The sequence below is a fragment of the Apaloderma vittatum genome, unplaced genomic scaffold (genome assembly GCF_000703405.1).
Source record: "Apaloderma vittatum isolate BGI_N311 unplaced genomic scaffold, ASM70340v1 scaffold16777, whole genome shotgun sequence".
Lineage (NCBI taxonomy): Eukaryota > Metazoa > Chordata > Aves > Trogoniformes > Trogonidae > Apaloderma > Apaloderma vittatum.
The window spans coordinates 1-23,018 of record NW_009724718.1 but is presented as its reverse complement, the minus strand read 5'-3'; positions in this window follow the sequence as shown (position 1 = coordinate 23,018).

The window sequence follows — 23,018 nt, the reverse complement described above, 5'->3', positions numbered from 1 at the left end:
TGAGTAGGGTTCCATGTGAATTGAACAGGGGTGTTGGTTTTTTTTGTTGTTTTTTTTTTACAACACAGAAGTTCCACCTCAACATGGGGAAAATCTTTTTTACTGTGAGGGTGACAGAGCACGGGCACAGGCTGCCCAGGGAGGTTGTGGAGTCTCCTTCCCTGGAGACTTTCAAAACCCAACTTGACACGTTCCTGTGTGGCTGCCCTAGGGGATCCTGCCTTGCAGAGGGATTGGACTAGATAATCTCCAGAGGTCCCTTCCAAACCTGAACATTCTATGATTCTATGATATCTCACCTTCCAGTACAGGCAGGAAGCAGGAACTGAAATTTCAACCAGACAAAAATACCTTTTCTTTCCCTCTCTACACCAGGTGTGGCCTAGGGAGCACCAACTAGGTGAAAAAACTGGCTGGTACCTGCCCCAACACAGCCCTCCCTGCACACTTCCCACTCAGACAGGCATCCCTTCCACATTTTTTCCTCTTGTTTACCTAATAAAAAAAAGCATCATAAATTATGGTTTGTTTCCAGGTCCTCATTATTGTCCATGTCGCATTAACAAAGGTGCGAAGGCAAATGCAGCATATACCCAGGGGACATGGAAACACCCAGCCAGCCCCAAAATAGCTCATCGAGTCGCAGCTGGAGCATGGCCGGGACCCCCCTTCCCAGCACTCTGCTCTCCCAGGCAGTGCTACAAGCAGTAGGTCAGGAGGTGCATTCCTCTGACAAAAATACTATGAGAAAAAACGACCAAGCAGCAGCCCCAGCCCAGCACCCCCAGCAGAAGCCACTGGAGACGCACTGGCCTCCCTTTGCCTCTTTGATGGGATTGGGACTGACAGACCCCTGGGAAAAGGGCGGCTTCTCACAATGTCCCCACCAAATGCCTGGCACTGGCTGCGGCCCTTAAAGGATGCTGAAAAATTGTGCTGAGATCCTGGATGCGTTAGGAAGAAGGGAAGACACATAGCAGCACTTGTAAAACAAAAACAAAAATTAACAAAAAAATTTAAAAAAATAAAGGAACAAACCTGAAATCAACACAAAACCCAAAAGCAATCAGCTCACTGCCATAGGAAGAAGAGGTTCAGCTGGGTCCTGTAAGCTAATGTCCTTCTGATATCCTTGGGAAAATCATCAGCTCTTAATTACAAATCTGGGGGAACATCAGATGTTAGTGTTTGCACTGCCACGTTACATCTTAGATCTGGCTGAGGCTTCTCTTGGCTCCCAAGGTGCTGGAAGACAAACATGTATTTTCTTTTCATTTCAAGATAGCTGAAAGCCACGGCCTAAGCAATGAGGAGCACTGTATGCGATTAGGAATAAACTAATAAAACCTTCTTAAACAAACAAGCAGAAATCCCCTCGCCTCAAATCCCAGATCAGGATCCTGGGGAGCCAGAGGGATGCAGTAGTGATGGAAACCATTGGGCTGGCAAGCCCAGATTGATACCTGGCACTCCACAGGGGAGCAGGTCCACTGCAGCAGCAGCAGCCCTCTGGCAAAACAGCCCACACGGCTCACAGCACAGGGCTCGGGTCTGCATTTTGGGGTCTCGGCACGGCACACGGCCCTGACCAGATAGGACAGTGAGTCTTCACTGAGATACTGCCAGCACACCTTATAAAGGGTCTTCTTCCACCCTAGGCTGCTTTGTGTTGCAGAGAGACGGGCTCAGCTTTTCCAGGCATTTCCTGCACAACCACGCTGCCCCACGACAGCTGCTGTGCAACCTCCCAAGCCCAAGGAGCCCATGACATACTTGCTTTGTACTTCTTGCAAGCGTGCAGATCGGTTTTGCCCAGCCACAGGGCACAGAGCAGCAAGTCTGAAGCAGGGTCTGGCAGGTTTGGGTAACACCCAGTTAGCAAGCCCTTTTTAAAGCTAGGCTACCAGCAGCGACTCATTGACCCCAGCAGCGTGTCCCACAGGTCATGCTCGCAGCATGCAAAGGAGCCCTTCATTCATTTCCCATTTCCTGACCATTTGCTTCAGCATCATACTCCCTGTTCTCATAGCGTGGGTGGGATATATGAAGAGGAAAGGAGTGATCCCTTCCCACTGTACTCCTCCTCCACCTCCCACCATACAGCATCAGGATCAAGAGCCGTTTCACCCTGCCCCTTCCAGGAAGAGGGAAGCTTGCAAACACAGCCCTTCTGCTGAAAAGCAGCCTTTCCTGGGAAAGCGTGGAAAGAGATAACAGCACCCACAAGCGAGGCTGGACGTGAGGTTTCCACAACAAATCAATGCAATCGTGCAGAGGGAGCTGTCTCCCCTGGGTAAATGGCATCCCCAGGCAACTTTGCTCATTAGATGAGATCAGCTGCTGGAACAGGTTGAGGAAGAAGAGACCCAGCAGAGCAACCCAAATCCCCTTGCTCTTATTTTGTTATTCCAGGAGGAAGGGGGACAGGAGAGAATATGGGGAGGCTGCAAAACAACCAGCTAATCCTGAGGGCACTAGACCAGGCTGGGCTCAGCCCCCTGGTGTCACAGCACAGGCTGCATGCCCACTGCAGCCTGGCAGCAGCCCTGAAGCTCCCTCTCACTTATCCTTGTGCAAGCAAGATCAAAGTTACATCGCTGCACCTAATGAAAGGAGCAGCTGAAATGGCCAGAGCCACAGGGAACCTCCCAATCACCTTGGGTGCTGTGGGGCTAGAGCAACCAGCCCCTCTTATCTTCACTGAAAGAACCACAAATCTTCAAAGATCTTCCCTGCGCAAACCTTTTTCCATGCTTCTATCCCTGCTTTGAGCTCACGTGTGAGGTTTTTGAAGGAAAAGGCAAGCAAATTTAGCCCAACAGTTTGATGCCTCATCAATGGTTTCCTTGAACTGCTCCTATTGATCACCTCACAGCTGAAACCTGGTAATCTGTGGCAGCAACCAAGCCCGAGGACAGGAAAGGAGCATGAGGGGAACCCTCTCTGGCCAAGATCTTTTGTGCATTGGCTTCTCCTCCCAGCCTCTACAGTGTTCCAGCCTTTCTCTTTTGTAAATGCACACGCAGTGCCAGATGACTCAGCCCGTTGCTTCCCCTCAGGATTTACAGCCGGGACATGGGCAGTGGTGCAGGGGAAGGTGAAAACCATGTGAAAACAATGGCATTTGTTTTGCTGGGCAGACAGGAACACTCCTGCTGGAGAAGCAAAACCAAGCACAGGAGCCGTGCGGCATCCTCTGAGAGCGGCTGTGCACAGCCCCGTGCAAAGTGCATCCTGCGCAAAGCTACAGCAGACACGTGAGATCCTGCCCGACCAAGCCCTCCAGCAGCTTTCCACCATCACAGCTGTGGGTGTCAGAGACACTGACTCAATATACTGTAATTTAAAACAAAACTAATCTCTTCAGTTACAAAAAGGAATCACTTACCCTGAGGATAAAAAAAAAAAAATACTCCTAAAAAAAAAAAATCAGATATTACCAAGCCTTTGGCTAAGAACTACTTTGCTGGAGGGATGGAAACCTTGACAGCAGTCACACTTAAGGAGTACCAGATGTTACACTAGAAGTTCCTCCTGCCCAGCTGAACTCTGGTACGTGTAGGGGATCCAGCATTTCAGATTCTCTGGAGAGGAACATCCCAGAGACACTTCCAAACCTCTAAAAATAGAGGGCAACCAAGGAGGATCAACATGGCAAACACCACGCTTGCCTGAGCTGCAGGGAAACTTGGCCAGCAGCATTGTCCACATCAACCACAGCTGGCCAGGGGTAGGAGCTCACCTTTCGCTCACAGCAAAGGAATGAAAAACAGTCTCTGGCAAGTAACTGGGAAGCGACTGACCTGCTGAGAAAGACTTCATGTTGAACCAACCAAATATATAAATAAATAACGAGCTTTTCCCCTCCAGCCAAGCAGAACTGCTGATGAAACCACCTTTTTGCATAACATATTCAGCAGTGCTTCAAGGAATCCATTAGCACAGAAAAGCCTCTTTTTCCAGCCCTGACAGACTTGTCTGTAGAACAGCTTAAGAGCCACAAATTCACAGACATCTGGAGTATGCCACAAGTAGATCCAGCACGATCCGTGCCTCTATGGAGGGGCATCGTAGAACAGCTTATACACTCTTCTGTTTAAAAGTTCCTCCTCTGTTACTAAGAGCGCACGTAGCATAAGCAACTACTGGGGCTGGAGTAATGCATGCTCTGTCCCAAATTTCTCACTGATCACACAAATTCCTTTAAAGGGACTGTGCTGACAACCAAGAGGTTTCACTACTCCCATGGATGACATGGGTAGGCACCCCTGGAGACTGTCTAATCCAAGCCCCCGCTTGGTGTGGGATTAGCCATGGCACATTACTTGAAGCAAACTGTTCCAGCTGCTGACAGCCCTCACAGGGGGAAAAAAAAGCTGTTTCTTACATTAAAGTGGAATTTTCCTGTATGCCAGTTTGTGCCCAATGCCTCTTGGTCTTTCACCAGATACCACCAAGAAAAGCCCGTCTATCTCCTTTACTTCTCTCCATTAGGCATACATACATACAGATGAGATCCGGCTGAACTGACTTTTCTCCAGGCTGAAGAGTCCCAGCTCTCTCAGCCTCCCCTCCTGTGACAGATGCTCCAATCCCTTCACGGCCCTTTCCTGAACTAGCTCCACTGTTCACATGTTTCTTGTATTGGACAGGCCAACATTGGAGCCAGAATTCCCTATGCATCACACCAGGGATGAGTGAGACACTTCACCACCTCCCTTGACCTGCTGGCAACATTCTGCCTAACACAGTGCACAGCTCCTGTTGCCACAGGGGCACATTGGCAGCTCATGTTTAGCTGCCAGGACCCTCAAGTGTTTTTTTCCAAAGCTGCTTTCCAGCTGGTTGGCCCCAGCATGTGCTGGTGCACAGGGTTCTTTCCTAAACTTCAGGAGATTCCTGTTGGGTCATTCCTCCAGGCTGATGAGGTCCTTCTTAACAACAGCACAACCACCTGGTGTATCAAACAGTCCTCCCAGTTTTGTATTATCTACAAAAGTGCTGACATACTCTGCCCCTCACATAGGTCATTAATGAAGATGTTGAACACCACTGGCTTCAGTATCAACCCCAGGGCACATCATCAGTGACTCGCTTCCAGCTGGATTTCATGTGTCCAGTCACAACCCACTGAGCCGCAGCTCAACCAGTTTTCACCTCATTTCACTGTCCACTTCTCTAGCTTGTGCTTCATCAGGTTGAGGACGTTATAGGAGAGTGCTGAAAGCCTTGAAGTCAAGATAAACAACATGCACTGCTCTCCCCTCAGCCACCAATCCGGTTATTGGAGTTTTACACACAGCAAGACTGTAAGATGATGAGGTGTAATAAATAAAGTCAACATTTTCCCAAGCTGTCTACTCATCAAAAACTAAGCTTAAGTAGTAAGGTGTGTTTGCGGTTCTTTTTATAGTTATTCAGAGCGCATAATGTTGCATAGCCGTGGGTTGTTTGTGTTTCTGTTTTGGGATGAAAATACAGAGATAAGAATGCTCATACATCACCAGACAGACAGAATCTAGTTCCTTCACTTGTATTTTTAGATGCTACCGTAAACCAAACAACAGATGCAGTAGACAGATATTGCGAGTGCTCATTTTAATTGGTATACACCTGCATTCAGTTTACAGCTGAAACACTGGCACTGTGACAAATTACATCACACCATCTTGGCAGCATCTGAATGCCTCCCACTAGTGCATCCCGCTTTCTCCCTTGGCCTTTTCTTTTCATAGGGCTAGAAGAACATCTTGTTCAGAAATTTTGTATGGTGTATACAAAAATCATACAAACAGGTTGATGCTGCTTTGTTAAAGTCTTGGGTGAGAGCCAAAGAAGCTCTGGCCTTTTGCAGCCTAAACTTCATCCCAAGAGAACAATTTGCTCTACATCAAAGAAACCTCGAATTGAATTGCTACAGGGAGACTGGCCTATTCCAGCCAGAGGGAGGAAGTCTTCCTGGAGCTCCCTTACAATACTTGTAGCACCCACTTGTAAAAGCCACAAACAAGCAACTCCTGGCCCCGAGTAAGAGCAGCTTTGAGCTCACGCAGCCTCCAGCCATTCCCTGCTGAAGGGAATGTGTACTCTCCACACACCCTGAAGGCAGCTGCTTAATGACATGAGTATCATGTAGTTATGTTGAATGTCTGGATCAACCATCCCACCCTTGATGCAGTGCATCCATCTCCTCTGCCAGGTCACAGATAGTGACAGGTCCTGGGACAGATCCTTATCCCTGGAAAACTCTGCTGGTAACTGGTCTTCAGGTAGAGTACAAGCCACCATCATTTTCTTCCCGAGACCCAAAATCCAGCTAGTTATTTACTCATCTACAGACCACCCACTTGGACCACAGTATCTCAAGACCTGGGCTGGACAAGGCTGTCCTTGTTGCTATGCACCACTATTCCATCCTAAGCCAGAAAACATCCAGTTTTCCATCCAGAGCAAACATATTTCTTTTTGATTTACAGCAAACAAAATACTTGCTTTACAGCAGTCAAACAAAATACTTCATATAAACTTTTCTTCATGATGCGGGTGGGAAGGGAGTTGAGAAAAGCAAATTAGAATAGCTTACTCAGGGTAAAAATAAAAAACAATAATCCCCCAAACAAAACATTGACAAAAACTGCATTTGCTGGGGAAGTCATTTTGACAGAAGTCTTCTGTGTGCCTCTCCTTTAATTCACCTTGCTAGGGCTAGAGTCTAATTTCACTGAAGCCAATAGGAGACTTCCCTCAACATAGTCAGAATTTGGTGCTCGGACTGAAATAATACAAAAATAAATCCAATTTAAGGACCAGGTTTTAGGCTGAATATTGTATTTCAAACACAGACATTAACAGCATGAGGGCCTTGGAGGGCTTGGACAGCTCCAGCCAACAGGCAGAACCCAAGAGGTGCTGTGAAAACAGGGACAGTAAATTCCCCAGAATGAGTTTATTTGTTGGCAAAGACAAAGCAATTCCCTTCTGATTTATTTCTACTCTGAAAGAGACATTCAACAGCTTCCCAGCACTAAGCCATTTTCACACGTAAGTCCAAAAAAGGCTTAGAGCTACTTATGCCCAGTTACTGTACATTTCCACAACAGCAAGGAGCCTTGGCAGGCTTCTCAACCAGCTGGTGAACCTCAAATCCGCCAGAATGTGAGGAATAAAATATCTTTCCTCCCAAATTTCTGAGCAGCTGTTTCTCAGGAAAGACACTGGCCAACTTTCAGTGGATCTGCATAGTTGCAGGGCAGGAAGTAGACGCAATCACTTTAACATTGCTCACAAAGCCAAGGGTGTCTTCACCTCCCTAGCATCGTTTTAAGAGGGACTATTCCATAGTACAGAAAATGTTTCTTGAGTTAAGCTGAAGAGGCTTAACAGCAATGTAGAAGTGTCCAAGGAGCTGAAGAGAAGTCTGTTTGCTCTCTTCATGTCATAGCCCCTCCATATCCCTTCCACGAGCTCATGTTGGGAATTGTCAAGGTTACTTCAGGTACCCAGAAACCTTCCAAAAGAGTAACCCACAGAGCTAACCAGACTCTTGTGCTCCTCCTTATTTTCCCTTTCTTTTTCAACATAGTTTCAGCTTTCCTTTGCACTTGCAATAGTATCATATCCATCACACCCTGCATTGACCCCTTTCAACTCCAATTCAGTTGAAGACGTAAGCAACAACAAAAGGGTTGGGGTCTGTTTTAGTTGACTGAGGGTTTTTTTTTGTTTGTTGGCTGTATTTTTCTACCTGCTAGGTTGACCAGGTGAATTGGTTCAGAGGGTGGATGAATGTTAGAGCAGGTACAGAGCAAGCGGAAGTGCCTGGCTAGGGGAAGAGCTAAGGGCACGCATGGCAGGTCCCCCTTCCAGTGAGTGTGAGGTGCTTAGAACTCAGGTCCTCTCCTGTGATAACACCCTTAGAGAACCTCACACTCCCTTCAGGCTCTCACTGGACTGGAAACTGTTGAAAGTCAGACTATTTCATCTCTTTTTCTGTCATTACTCTCTCTCCACCTCTAGCATCGCTGTTAATTCAAAACCACCCACACACTCACTTCATGCAACAGCTCCATCCACTAATATTTAACAGCTGACATTTTCTTCTTATTTGTTGATTCAGAGGCATATTTTCTTACACAGTAACAATCCAGAATATCAAACCTATTTCATGCAGGGAACAGTCTCCCATGAAGCCCACTGCTTCTCAATAGAAGATCCTTGTTATTTAGCCAGTATGTGGCTGATGCTCATCACTAAAATGCACCTTCAGTAAATCCCACTGATCACTATCTCAGTGTCCAAGGCATGAACTTCCCACTGAACCACTATATGCTGTTATGCCCTCACCATCCTCATTTACAAGGCAGAAAACGAACAAACAAGAAACCAACAGAACTTAACCACATCCCAAAAATCTCCCTCTGGCTCTCAAATCAGCAGCAAGGATGCTTGGCTGGATTCTCAGGGCCAAAACACCCAATAGCCAACACTGTTAAAGAAGGCCAAAAGGAAGCTACTCTAAGCCGTGCTGAACCCAAGCAGCTTTCCCAGGAGCGAGGCTCTGCAGCACAGTGTGCTGCCCCACCTGTGCCACATACTGCCTTACACTAGCAAACACTTGCACTTCTAGGAATATGCATTACTGCCACTCGTTCTCAAGGAAGATGCTTCAGTAACATCAGCTCGAGAGTGCTTCCCCCGAAGAGTGTGCTCTGGTGTTGCCTAACAAGCCACCAGACTAACAATGGGTTATTTTCAGGGACAAGCTCCAAGACTGCTGCTGCTCCCAAGCCCTGTCAGAATAGAAGACCAAGCGCAGGACCTTTCTGGGTGCCTCGGCTTCATGACCCCCTCCAGAACACCTCATGCTGCTGCACAGACTTTTTTTTTTTGCTGCTTTGCATCCCCTCCCCACCACACACGGTGTCTTACAGGACCACAGTCACACCATAAGGCTAGAAGGTCTTTGAGCGCTTCTGTGACACTGTCAGCGTGCAATGCCGCTGAAGACTCCATGTCCCAGGCACAAGGGACATCCCCTCCTCCTGGTGCCAGGTACAGCCCCTTCCAGCCTGCAGCTAGGGGTTTGGGAAGGAAATCCCTACTTGGGCAAGGTTTTCCAAGGCTGCTGAGCCTCAGAGGGATGAGCAGAAAACCTGTATTGTAAAAGGGTCAGAGAGATGGAAAGAAAATGCTAGGTTTCACTCCAAACTGGGATGGGGTAGATGTTCATCACAGGTTCTTACTGTTGGCCAACTTCTACAGTTCTTTTGGATTCAGATCTCAAATCAGTTTCAGGTTAGCAGAAAGCTATTTACTTCTGCTGGGTTTGGATCAGGCCCCTCCTCAATAAAAAAAAAACAAAAACAAACCAAACAAACAACACAAAACAAGAACAGTTAATGGAAATGTAGCATGCATGGAGCTTCCACTCCTATTAGTAGGTCTCTCCGAGAGGACATAATTTTCCATCCATGCATTAAGCCAGTCCAATACTGACATCAGCTCATTTCCATTGATCCTGATTACATAATAGTGACTTAATACTCCATAGAATTGAATTTTCCATATGTTTGGATTTTTGCAGTTGCTACATGATTTCCTTGTTCCCTGCTGGATTTATTATCTCTTTGTCCTGTACTTAAAAACTACAGTCTTTGCTGCAAACAGACATTTCTACAGACTTGATTTGGGTTTTTTTGATACAATGTTTATCGCACCAATTTCCTTCCATCTAAGAGAGACCTCCACAATAATACCACAGTATTGGATATACCTACAGCTTTGAGGATTGCCACTAATTCTGGACTGAAGCTGTATTTTGTTACACTACACATTAAGAGTATTTAGTAACTGTTATGGCATCCACATTGTCAGGTACATTTACTACTATTTATAGTTCTTAAACATCAATTTTATGATATCTGGAAGGAGTTAAAAAAACCTAGCTGATTGCAAAGGTTATGGCTTTATAGCTATAGGTGAATATTCTCAGTGTATGTGTCCACCCAGTAGACAAGGCTGTTTCTTTGAAGAGGTAAAACTATAACAAGCTCTCAGTGGCTTGGATAACACTCAGTAATACCTATGGTTATGTCCTTTTGGCTGTTTCCTGGAGGACTGGAGCCCACATTTCCAGTCTCTTTGTTAATATGCACATTACCAGTGATACTCACAAAAAAATATTTTTCCTTTAACATTGACATGGTGCTACTTGGCAAAGCCATTAATTTTCACAGTACTCCTTTACAGCAAAGGCAGTGTTACACACTCAAGACAGGAGTAAACTGAAGCAGGAGTAAACAAAAGCACCACCAGAAACTAGGAGCACACCCATACTGCCACACTACATACTGCTGGAGGGATTAGCAAGAACTGCAATGCATTTTCAGTCCATCAGCCTCTCATTCACTTATATGCCATGGTCAGTTCTCCCTTGATCTCCATAGACACAAACAATCTCCTCCACATCTCTGCAATATCCCTTCTTTACCTTTCCAGCTTCATTGACTTTATCTTCTATTTATTTTTTCTGCCAGCAAAAGAATAACCTGGTGAGTAGCTAGTAGTTCTCTGCTGGTGAGAAGGAGGACGAATGCCAGAGATGGGTGCAGGCAAGAACATGGCACTGAGGCTGAGGGCTGGGCTATCCTTCTCAGCAGTAAACTGTTTGAGAGTAGGATATTTTACAAGGCAACTGTGCCAAAGAAGTCTCCATCACCTACTGCACGCAGCCACCAAAAAGAACAAAGAAATGTTCAGAGGCCCTCTCCAGGTAGATACCCATTTGTTCTTAGCCTACAGAAGACAGCAGCAGAGAACAAAACGTAGGTCAGTGGCTGGACATAGACTAAAGCTGCAGAAATAACGAATACCAGTGACACTTTCTTTTCACACTGGGAATTGCCAACAGCTTGCTGCGTTGAGCCAGATGCGTTTCACCACATCCCCAGGATCCTGGCCACGCAGCACGCCAACCAAACCGCGCAGCTCGCTCTGCACATGCGCGCTGCGGCAGGCGCGGAGACCCAGGCTGGGTCCAGCTGTGTTTATTCGGTCAGCTGCAGTGCCACAAACCACAGCTGCCTCGAGCAGGGTCTGGACACCTGGCTCCAGATAAAAGCACCTCAGTAGCAAGAAGCTGGCCATCCCTGCTCCATGCAACTGGAGCCAGCCCTGTGGCCGAGCAGGGTCTGTCTGCCTCTGCCTTCTCGCCCAGAGCGCTGCGAGTGGTGACAAAGGGGACGCATCGCATCAGGGTGAAGAGGAGGCAGCTTATGTGAATTATGGAGCCTGACTTGGGGCCAGAAGATCCCAATTTTCATTCTGATCCCACCTCTGGCCTGAGCTGGGCTGCAGGATGTCTTTCTCCTGTGTGGTTTGTCCACATTTCTCGTTATTTCTACCCTGATAGGAATGATATTGCCCCAGCCCTTTCTGGCTTCAGGAAAACTCTCAGCAACCAGTGTCAGAAGTCTGGGCTGGGTTTTTTCTTCCCACTTTTCAGAAAAGCCTCCACACTTCATTTCAGATGTTATGGTTTTCATTTTCACATAATATACACTATGACTGATGTGTCAAAGCCATCATAGCCTAAATCTTCAGCTAAACTCACTATAAAGAATTGTTCCTGCTACTGACTGAGTCATCTCCTCTAGATCAAAGTTTCTCCTGCTCAAATTGAAACAAAACAGTTGGGTATTTGACTCTTTCATCTAGACGCCAGCTCTGTCTGTGCTAAGCAGCAGCTCCCTTTACATATTCAAATTGGAGTATTTTACTTCCTTCTGTCTGAGCTGGCCAGCACACTTGGGAATAACGGAGAAAAAGTAAATGTATGGACGAGGGAAGCCAATCATACAATTAAGAGTTGAAAGAAAATTATAAATTCCAACTCAGAGTCTGGGATTAGCAAACACTCTCAGGAGCACCACTCCATCAACAGCTGCAGAGGCTTCAGCCCAAAGCACTGGTGAAGCTGAAGATGTCAAGGACTGGCAGAGTCTGGGAGGCTGTGCAGGCTCCATGTTCAGCTCTGCAGCCCTCAACACCAGGGTCCCTCAGCTCTCAACCCACAGATCATTTGGCTGCGTTTCCACAAAGCACATCTCCAGTGCAGTAGTCTCACCTCATCCTTCAAGGTCCAAATAATTATGTCTGGAGCCACGTCTGTGCTATTAGCACCCGGAACCCTTAGCATTTCTGTTTGGCAAAGGAATTGCTAGCTCTACGTTCCTCCTCTATCATAAGTCAGCTTTTGTTATGTCAAAATTAGATTTTGCGGCATGTCAAAAGCATCTTGATCAATTGCAGTAGAGATATAGTTAAGTAAAGTATCAATAAAAATTGGTAAAACTTGTGGTGAAGCTAAGATAAATCTTAGACCCAGTCTGATCCTTGTGGTCAGCCTGTTGACTGCACTGGAGCGACACCAGGAATGAATTTGGCCCTTCCTATCTTCTCTAAATGTGGGCCAACAGACATTCATGTTTATCAGAAAAAACAGGAACATATGCTGAACACAGAGCATTTCCAACACAAACCTCAGTCCAGCATGGGAACAAAAGCAAACTGCAAAGATTTTGCAGCTAATCAGAAGCGTCAGCATGAAGTTGTTTGACCAGAATTAAACATTATACGAATAAATTCAAGAAAGCATTGAATTATCTTCCAGACCTACACATTTTATAAAGGCGAAAGCAAGCAGCCGACTGATGTAAGGCTGTGTGATCCAAAAGTGCTATGCAATAGTCCACAGTTCTCATCCTGGTTTTAGAGTAACACAAGTCTCAAAGAGATAGCAAAGGGCCTCCATTAACTGCCAAGATACCCCATTTTATTGCGCACACAGCACTGACAGACACCTCGCATACAATCTTCAAACCTGCTTACACAAGTGCCGTTCTTGGGGTTCAACATCTGGCTGTGCTCCTGTTGACCCCCGTAGCTTTGATGTTCCTATGGGATTTGGAACCAGCCACAAGACCACCACAAGAATAAAAGATTTGCCATAGCTGAAATGGTATCAGTAGCAAATGGAAAAAAAAAAAAAGACCCAAAAAACTCAACAACAACAACACAACAAAAACCCAACCACAAAACTAGCACATAACCTTAGAGGGATGCCATTATTTAAGCCAAAGAATTGAAGGAAGGCTGACGCAGCCTTCAAAGAAACATGAACGTGAAATCCCAGGCCATTTAACACGGAATTTCAGCCAGAGTCAAATCTTGCCCCCAGGTGCTGCCCCAGCTTCCTGGATGGGCTCAGGCCGGGCCGGTGGTACGGATGCCCGACTGCCAAGCGTACCTGTGCTCCCCTCTTCCGGCAGCCTTGGCAGTAGCTCACTGCGTTTATTGCTAAGCAGTATAACAGAACTGTCATTGCTCTTTCGGTTTAAGAGCTCCAGTGAACTATCAGAATTAAAAATAAATCATTCTGTTTGGGAGAATGTTGAACCTCCTGGGTCTAGAAAGCATTTGTTTCTCTTCTCCGCCAGACGTGGGAAATCAGCCTTCAGGATAACGTGCGGGAATTTTGATTGCCATTTCACTTCTCACCCTGCCAACTCCCACTTCCATTTCCAGAAATAGACTACCTCTACACTCAAAGACATCATCTGTTTGAACAACCTGACCTGAAAATTACGTTCACCAAAGTTAACCAGTGCAGAGTGCTAACAGATACAGACTTAAAGCAACTACATCCTTGCCCAGGTCTGCTCTGCTTCATGTATTGCCAGTGTCTGCTGGCTCAGTATAAGCCAGTGTAACCCATTTAAATAGATTTGATTGGTATTTTGGCATATACAGGTGATTAAATCGAGGGCCCACCGAGCTGGAAGTGTGACTAGCTACCATGATCCAAGCACTCAGATGACAGACCACATTAACAGTGTCTCAATAGTTGTGGATCAGGATCAGAGACAGAATTCCAACTCAATATCCCAGAGTTCAAGAGTATAAGCTAGCATAATAAATACACTTCAAAATCAATTTATAAAATCAAGACATTTTTCTAGAACCAGGCCTTAGAGTTCACACAGACTCAGATATAAGCCAAGCCACGTCTGCAAGCACTGAGAAGTTTCTGACATGCTTTAATCAGTTACAGGATCTTACAGCATTGCATTAGGACAACCAGTACCAAACAAGCCAATAATTTCTTTCAGCATCTGAAAGACAACCTAATATCCATGAATTATCATCTCACTAGGGGAATAATTTCAAAGCTCTAGCTGCAGCAAATTAAACTGACATGGCAACTAGATAATATCATCATCTACCATTACTTGTTAGCGAAATTTGAAATACATTGTGCATGGATACAGGTGTATATACCCTATAATATGACTGGAAGAGACAAGATGGGATAAAGTTGAAGCAATAATGAGAATCTGTGTTTATACAAAATAATACCATGCTTAACTCAGGAGTAAACATTTACAAAGGTTGCTTTGCTAAATGGTTTGGCAGTTGACTTTCTTTCATTAAGAAGAAACATGATCTTTTGATTTTGCACTAAGGTAAGCACATCTCTGCTGTAAACCTCAGGGAACATCTGGGTTGTTCTTTATCCCATACAGCCCTGATCCCACAACAAGACAGATCCTTGCCAGCAGAAACGCTATGTGCATGCTTGGTGCACCAAAGTGGGATTGTATTAACTCCTCGGTGCTATGATTACTTAAGTTATAGAAGAATGAAGTAATGGTTATGACCACCATGAGAAGTCAGTCCTCATGTTCTCCTACAGCTTTCTGAAACCAGCCAAAGGAAGTACTACCAGATGAACGGGTGAGGTGAAGGAGGCAGAACACACCACAAGTTGCTCTGCAGAGATGACTTGTTCCAGAGGTCAGTGGCTTCTAGAGATACCACAACTGCACATAGGCTGAGCATCACCAACAATCGCATTCAGCTCTGACACTGCTGCTCAGGGAAGCAAGACAGAGGCAGGGAGCACAAATACTGTCATGTAGGGTAAAAAAACTACAACACCCCCAAACCACCCATACATGTATTTCACTGGTGACTTTGCACTGGTCCAAGGTACTTGTGACCATATTTCGAGGAGACAGGTGAGGCTGCTGAACTCCAAAAGCACCTGCAGCCTCAGCACTGGTTACACTTACAGCCCCAGGCACCAATTGCAACTTGCCCCAGATGAAGCAAACCACTCGCATGGCCTGAAAAAAAAAAACAACAACAAAACAAACAGGAGAAAAAGCACGTAGCCCCTTTGTTGTCCATCAGACTCAAGACTCCAGCTGCAGCACATGATGGAGCAAGAGCCACCTGACTCAGCACGCAACCTGCTCCTCTGTGGCCTCAGGCTTAGGGAGGGCAGCTCCTGGCCCCCAGGCAGCAGCCAGGCTTGCCTCCCTGCCTCTGCATCACATCTCCACTCAGACCTAGGTCATATGGTTTCATCCACGACTAGTCTTCTTTTAGCAAAAGGAGCTGCCTTCACCCACAAGCACGTGAACACACACACTGAATTCCTAACAGGGACCAAAAACCTGGCCGTGGTTAGATGAGATGGATGCACATCCCACCCCTCAGCCCAGCTAACTACAGTGAGGTAGGAAGATCTCAGCTGCTCTGCAGACTGAGCCTAATTAGTCCAAGCAGTTCCCTTCTCCAGCAGCTGCCAGCTCAGCAGCTGCCAAGATCAGGGAATCCTAGAACAGATGTGGAACCATGCATTACAATCCCAGCTCTCTAATTCCATTTACCCCAGGGCAATGGAGAAGTCTGAAAAGTATGACAATAAAATCAGCAGAAGTTCCCACCATTCAAGACCACAGGACAGATTTTTAGAGGTTGCAATAAAACACAAAATATCCTTGAAGACACCAGATTCCAAAAAAGAACCAGACACGCTCCCCAGCCAAACAGCAGGAACAAAGCTGCTGACGGGATGGATGGGACAACAGCCACTGCAGAAGCCCAGGCTTGTCACATCTCTGTTTTAAAGGCAAGCCAAATTTCTACATTTGTGATATTTTGTTACAAGGGGTGACCACTTAACTGCTGCAACTGCATATGTGTAACCAGCAAACACCAAAGAGTATCTCTGCATTAATAGTGATTTTGTCTCTTTCACAGTGGGACCATCAGAAGTGAGAGCTGTTTGGCAGTGGGACTGACTGGACACATGTACTGGTTTGTTCCACAGAAACGACAAGTTGATGACTGTGGGCTGCAGCTGGCTCAGCTGCATTGCTCAGCAGAAGAAAGCCCCATGGTTCACAGACACTTGTGGAGAGACTTTCAACTAAAGCCACTAGTGACATCGCAAAACCTTGTGTAAACTCACGTTCTCTGTGAGGCAGCTCTTTCTTCCAAAGCCTTAATAGTTGTCATACTTCTTAGTGATAAACAGCAATGATGAGATCTGCAGAGTGACTGTGGGTCAGAGATATCTTCGCACATACCTTACCTCAGCTCACAGGAGCCTGCACACACACCTTCCCTCACCACCTGCCTGAGCTGGCTCCCTCAGAGCACATGCAGGCCCCAGAGAGGAGACCCCCTCCTCAGAGCAGCCCAAGACTTACTCCCCATCTAACTCAGTCCAAGAGAGAAGGGCTCAAGCCACAACTTGAGCACGAACTGCAAGAATCTCCTGGCTCAGACCCACCTCTTTCAAAGCACTGCTGCCAAAGCGTTATGCAAACTTCAAGAAGCTTAGCTGCCCACCTCCATATCCCAAACTCAACACCAACTTTGGAAAGCTTAGATGCATTAATTATTAGCAAGGTGGGGAGTCTAAAGATATTTTTTAAAAAAATATCTTAGCTCCTAAGTGGCAAGAACAAGTGGAAAAACATGTGCATCGCTCCTATACTGGGGGCGGCTGCTGCTCCTGGTTATCTCAGGAGGAGATTCCTACACTCAGAAATAAGAAGCCCAGAGGCTGAACTGCCAGCTAAGGCTTGTGGATTCCTATTTCCCAGGCTTTTTCTAAGCCTTGCACTATAATTTTATACTAAGCAGATCCAAATGAAAAAAAAAAAGGTAGAAAAAGACATCAGAAAAGTCTTTAAGCTAGATAGAGCACAATCCACCCAAGGGGAGAAAATACTGGTTTATTAAATTGCAAGTGGCCAAGTCTGTATGTTATGTGGGAGTTTCAGTCTGATCCCATAATTCTGAGATACTTACTTCCAGTCAGAGTTGTTTATAACTAAAGACAAAGTTGCCATACACCAAACCATCCTCAGATGTGCTTTCTATGGAATTTTGCCCACACAGAAGGCAATAGGTCAGTGGGGGGAAAAAAGAAAAAGAAGAAAAAAAAAATAAAGTATTTTAGTGAGTCCTAACCCTCCTCTTTTGAACTTTAGACCAAATCAGGGCAGTTCCCAGGCCTCCACTCCACGGCACCCTACTTAGACCATGGTCCCTGCGCTGCCCCAGTTGCCGCCCTCCGCAGCAGCACCGACAATGCCCAGCCAAACCCTCCCTGTCTGCAGGAACTACTACACTTGTGCCTCCTTCAGCAACAGCTGCTCTCACACTCATCCTGGCCCACCAGCCACAAGTTAAATCACTCTCAGTGTTTTTTGGCCCCAGTTGTTCTCTGGCTGGAGCACAGACTGAGACCTAACATCCAGCCCCGCACCACCAGCCCTGCTTCACTGCAGCTTCTCAAAGGGCTCAGCTCTTCTGGCCACCCTTAGCAACTTGTGCTTGTTTTGGATGTTTTTTTCTTTCCTCCTAAAGATCTGCTCACTAGATTCAAGTAATTTTTTTTTTTTTTTTAAACGAACAAGAACTTTGAGTACTAGGAGACTGGGGTCTTCCCACTGAACACTTCTAAACAGATTTTTCTTTTGTGTACTTTTACGGTTGTTCCTTCAGATCACACAAGGTTTTGCCATGCACTGTAGCACAGAGCAAGAAGTTTCCAAATTTAACCTCTCTTCTTCAAATTGCAGCATAGTTCTTAAAACTAAAACATCTTCTCCCAGCTACTGCCAGGGAACTTGCCTGTTCACCGATACTTCCCTATCCAGCCACAAACCAGAGCCAAATAAGCGGTGCCAGCCCAGAAACTCGCTGTGTTGTCACCTGTGCTGGCAGCTCCTCCGGGCAAGGCCATGTCGGACACATCTCTGCCCCAGGGAGCCATGCTGACAGTCTGCAACACAGACTGGACCAGTTTGTCTTGTCTGCTGACCCAAAAGAAAAAGCACAAATGACTCAACTTCCAAGATGAAGTAAACATCCAGGTTGTCAAACTGGCTGTGTGACTGCAGCATCCCAGTTTATTGGCTGGGTTTGGCTCGGTGCTTAAGCCAGGCAGCTCCAGAGAGAAATACCTATGCCCTAAGTGCACGTGCTCTGCATCATCTTTAATCACAGGTGAGGCTAATTTTTTTTTGTTCTCCAAGACGTCCCCTACAGCTCTGGGGTCTCCAGTTGATGTTGTCTGAATATGCACTTCCCTGCCTTAGAGGACTCCTGTCTTTCCACAGGGTACAGCAACTTAGAGTTTACAGAGACTTCTCAAGAGAAAAGCATCCCTAATTTCCCCTGATTCAGGCAGGATGGTTGTGAGAAAGGCATCGAACGCTGGTCAGGAAGCTTGGGGATCAGGTCCTGGATTTGACATAAGATGTCAAAGGATTCAGTCAAGTTATTAAATCTTTTCTACATACAGCACATTGAGATGGAAACATTGTAGAGCAAGTATACAGCCGGGCAGGTGTCCAGAATTCAGCTTTCAAAGCCTGTGGTGCTTTGGTGCACAGCCTTGCAGAGCCTGAGTGATGTGGGCTGCCCGGTTGCCCCCAGTCCACTGCTGCTGCTGGGAGCTGAAAGAGCCAGCCATGCTCCCAAATAAAGCAGCACCAGCATTTTTGCATAGACACTCCCTGTGTTCCTGGGCTGTGGGTGTTCAATGAAAGCAATCAGTGAAAACCCCCAAACAATAAACTCATTCACATGGTATCTCCTGCGTGCACAGGAGTGGCGAAGGTGCATGGATGAACAGGAGCGAGACTTGCCTGATGCACTAGCCAACACCACAGGAGAAGAGCAAAGGCTCGTGCCTTGCCAGGAGCACTCCAAAAGCAAGTGCCCAAAGCCCCAGAGCCTGCGAGCACCACTAGCTCCAGCAGCAGGCTCCTGGCAATTTTGGCAGTGACACAGATGGGGCACAGACCTCAAAGCAGCAGGGCTACAGCAGGGACCCCTGCCCCTTAGTCTCAGGAGATGGAGCAAGCCTCAGTGACCATTTCAGGGGTAGCAAAAGGAGCACCCCCAGGCCTGGCAGTGACACACCTCCACCCCAAAGTGCCATCACTGCTCATCAAACAGAGCAGAAGCCAGCATCCCTATGGCCTCACGTCCATCTGCAGTGAGCTTGTGCTGGTCTGGAGAGCACCAGAGAGGGTCACATGCACCCATGCTTAATATAAGAAGTGCAGCTGTGCTTCTGAAAGAGACAGAAATACTATGCCAGCAAAGGCAACCGTGTGTAGGATGGCTTGGTAGGGTGGACACAGTAGATCTGTAACTGAGACAGGCTGTGGTTTCAGTCACAGAAAAATATTTTGTCTCCTGAATCCCTACTGAGTAAGTGACTGCACTCCTGCTGCCCATTCTCCAACAGAGTCCTTTCCCATCTCCAAAACTCACCACTCTGACAAAAGTGAGAGTTATGTGTTATGAAGTTATGCAGGACAAGACTTTTCATCTGCATTTAAAAGAAGGCTCAATCCACCAGCTGAAAACGGTATTGGATTTGGCACAGGGCAGCACATTGCCAATTACACCAAGGCAATTAGCTAAACACAACAGCTGTGTTGATGCTCAGCTGAGGAAAACCCACATATGTTTGCAGAGAGGCTAGATCGTGTTAATATGAATCCATCCATTTCTGACTCTGATCAACAAGAATTTATAAAGGGCCTCAGATTACCACCAGGGCTCTTTCATTCGTGTCTCCACTTTGTGGTTTAATCCCAAGCATATCTCCTTCTGTTTGCAAGAACTTGTTAAAAAGAACAATTGCCAACATCCCAAACAGACCCACACCCCTTTCCACCCCCAGTTAATACATGTTAACTAGCAATCAAGCACCTCATCTTTCTACCAATTCACCATTTTAATCCTTATCAACAGGAGATTGTTGGCTTCTGTTAAGATGATCAACCTCTCCTCCACTGGCAAACAATACTTGTCTCCTCAGAGGAGCACTACAAACACTCCTAGTGCTCTGCAGAGCCCCAGGAGACCCTCAGATAAGAAACATGAAGCTTGTATCTTCGCTCAAAAACAGTAAAACAAGAATGCCAAACACCTATCTGTGAAGAACTGGGCTGCAAGTCACTCCAATTTCCATTACAGAGCTCTAACACATTGAAAATACAGTACTAATCCTACAAACCTCTCAAGGCTCACATTACTTGGCATTTTAGATGACACGCATGGGGCTGCATCACAGGGGAATCAGTTGTTACTGAGGTGACAAGGCATTGATCAGAGAGAGCTTCACAGGGATGATAGATAAGTAAGGGTGCCACCAACACAGCCCTCATCAGTAACCGCACATTCAGCACGTCCCCCTTCAGGGTCTAGAGATGGCTGGTCATGGCCAGCCACGTCTGACAAGCAGGACAAGGAGTAGGCAAGAAACCATAATGCCACTGTAAGAGGGAGCACAAGATGGGACAGTTGCATGAATCTCATATTCAAAGGCAAAACACATGGAAAGAAGCAGGGAGAGAGTGCTTGCAGGGAACAGAGGAAGAGCAAGAGATGAGCAGCTCTGTCCTTGTGACTGCACAGCTGTGTGTACAGTGATCACCCTCACTCACACATGCCCCCTGCAGGGCTCCCTCTTGTCCCCTTGGGCTGCTGGGCCTGCTGCCCTTTATGCCTCGCACATACTTCCTAAACCACAGGGAGAAGACAACTTTTTAAACAGCATCTTCACCAACAGAATACACTCCTTACTGTGGCCTGGCAGAAAAAAAAAAACACCTACCACACATCAATATCACCCTTCAGAGCCTTACTACCCTAACAAGAGTCAAGAGCAGCATCTTCCGATGCAGCTGGCCTTGCAACCTCACCTACAGAGGCTGGGAAAGGAAACCCATTCCCAGGAGAGTTTCACAATCCCTCCTTCACTTCCCACTCTGCGAGTCCAACAGCTTGAGCTCTTTCCACTCCACAGGTGACACCCTGCCAGCCACCAGCCCTGGTCTCCCAGGCTCAGACTCCACCTGACCAGATTCCCATGGCCGCTTCACTCTGCCTTTGAAACAGGAGGGACACTTCTTGTGCATGCCAGGTTAGAGCTTGGATTAAAGCACATCTTTGCCTGTGTTCAAAGGAAAGAAATGCTGCTGTTTGCTGATGCTTGCAACCTGCATTTCTTAAGTAACAGGAAAGACCTTGTAGTCAAATTCCTCTTCTCAGAACACGGGCATTGCTCAGCTGCCCTCTTTGAATCCATCCATCTCTATCATTACAGGATTTCCCTGCACAAACACTCAGCCTGGCTAGTGGTAAGGCTGAAGACTCCCCATACCAGCCACAGCAGCAACAAGACATCCTCACAACAGGCACATATCCTCCATGCTCACTAATAAGCAACTTACTTGCCTGCTTTCTCCACCTGCTCCTCAGGGCTCTCAACTCCCACATGTTCTGCCCTGGCCCAGCCTTTCCCCCATCACCTGCTCCACGAGCCCCAGGTGACTCCAGCCACCCCATCACGCCGGGGACACCTCCCACCCAACAAATGAGCTGTTGCCATCACCTGCGGCTGCTTTGCAGAGCTAGAGATGTCTCTGTACCCTCATTAATGCACGCCCTCTCCCACATGCACATATTCGTTACCACTAACACAAAAAGGACTGGCAAAGGCTCCGCAATCAGTTGCACTTGCTATTCATTACACATGTGCAGAACACATCCCGCTGCTCTGCTGCTCTGAGGGAGCAGTGTGCGTATTTAAAAAGACAATATACAAAACATAGCTGAATGTTAATGAACCCACTGCTATGCTACTGGAACTGAACGCAACTGTACAGACCTTGCCAAAAAAAAAAAAGACAGAAAAAAAGACTATACAATATTTGACTTGTAATACAATCTTTATCTTGCAGTATGTTACTATTGTGCTTATCAAGCCTGTAAAGTGTCCATTGTAAGGAGGAAAACGATCAAAATGCAACAGGCAGCACAGTGCCAGATGTGTCAGAATACTAAAGTACTTGCATAGTCAAAGAAATACAGTCCTGGTAAAAACTAACTTCACACAACATGATGCCTTGACATATAAAGCCCCATCAAAGAAGGATTAGGGAACAAGAGCTATTAGCTTAAACCCATCTGCCAAGTCCTAACCAGACCTGGCTAGTTTGACAGTAACACATCCAAACGGGGTCAGGCAGGAATATATTTGTCTGGTACGAAGTTGCCCACATAAGCATTCGAGCTCCATAAGAAGAGCAGCTACAAGAAGAGCCCCATTTCTTCTCACTAGGTAAAATTTACTGCAGAGCTATTCTGTGCTACACAAGCTCAGCACCCACCTCCTCCACAGGAGACTTTTACACACCGGCAGGAGCAGGTATGGCAGAGCACCTGCACACACCCGAGTGTCCCCTGGGCACCTCACTCCACCTCCTCTCTCCTCAGATGGCCAGAGGCTCTGAAGTTGGAAAAGTTTCCAAGAGCTGCCCATAGCACCGCAGAGCTGAGCTACTTTCGATGATAACAACCAAGTAGCCTCTCACAGGAAGCGCCGGAGCCATTGATTGCGGGGAAATAAATGTGCCGTGGGTGACCACCAGCCCGGGTGAGATCTGCCGGGGGGAAGCAGGGATGATGCTCACCTTCCCTCTCCCGAACCACCAAACCTACTCGCTTTTAGAAAACAGGACACTCGGTGTCGTGCCTGTTAAGCCTAGGAGGGAGAGAGGAGAGCCCTCGCCGATGGGCAATTTAGGAAGAAAGACGGAGCAGTCAGCGCTAGCCAAATACAGGGGCTGCAG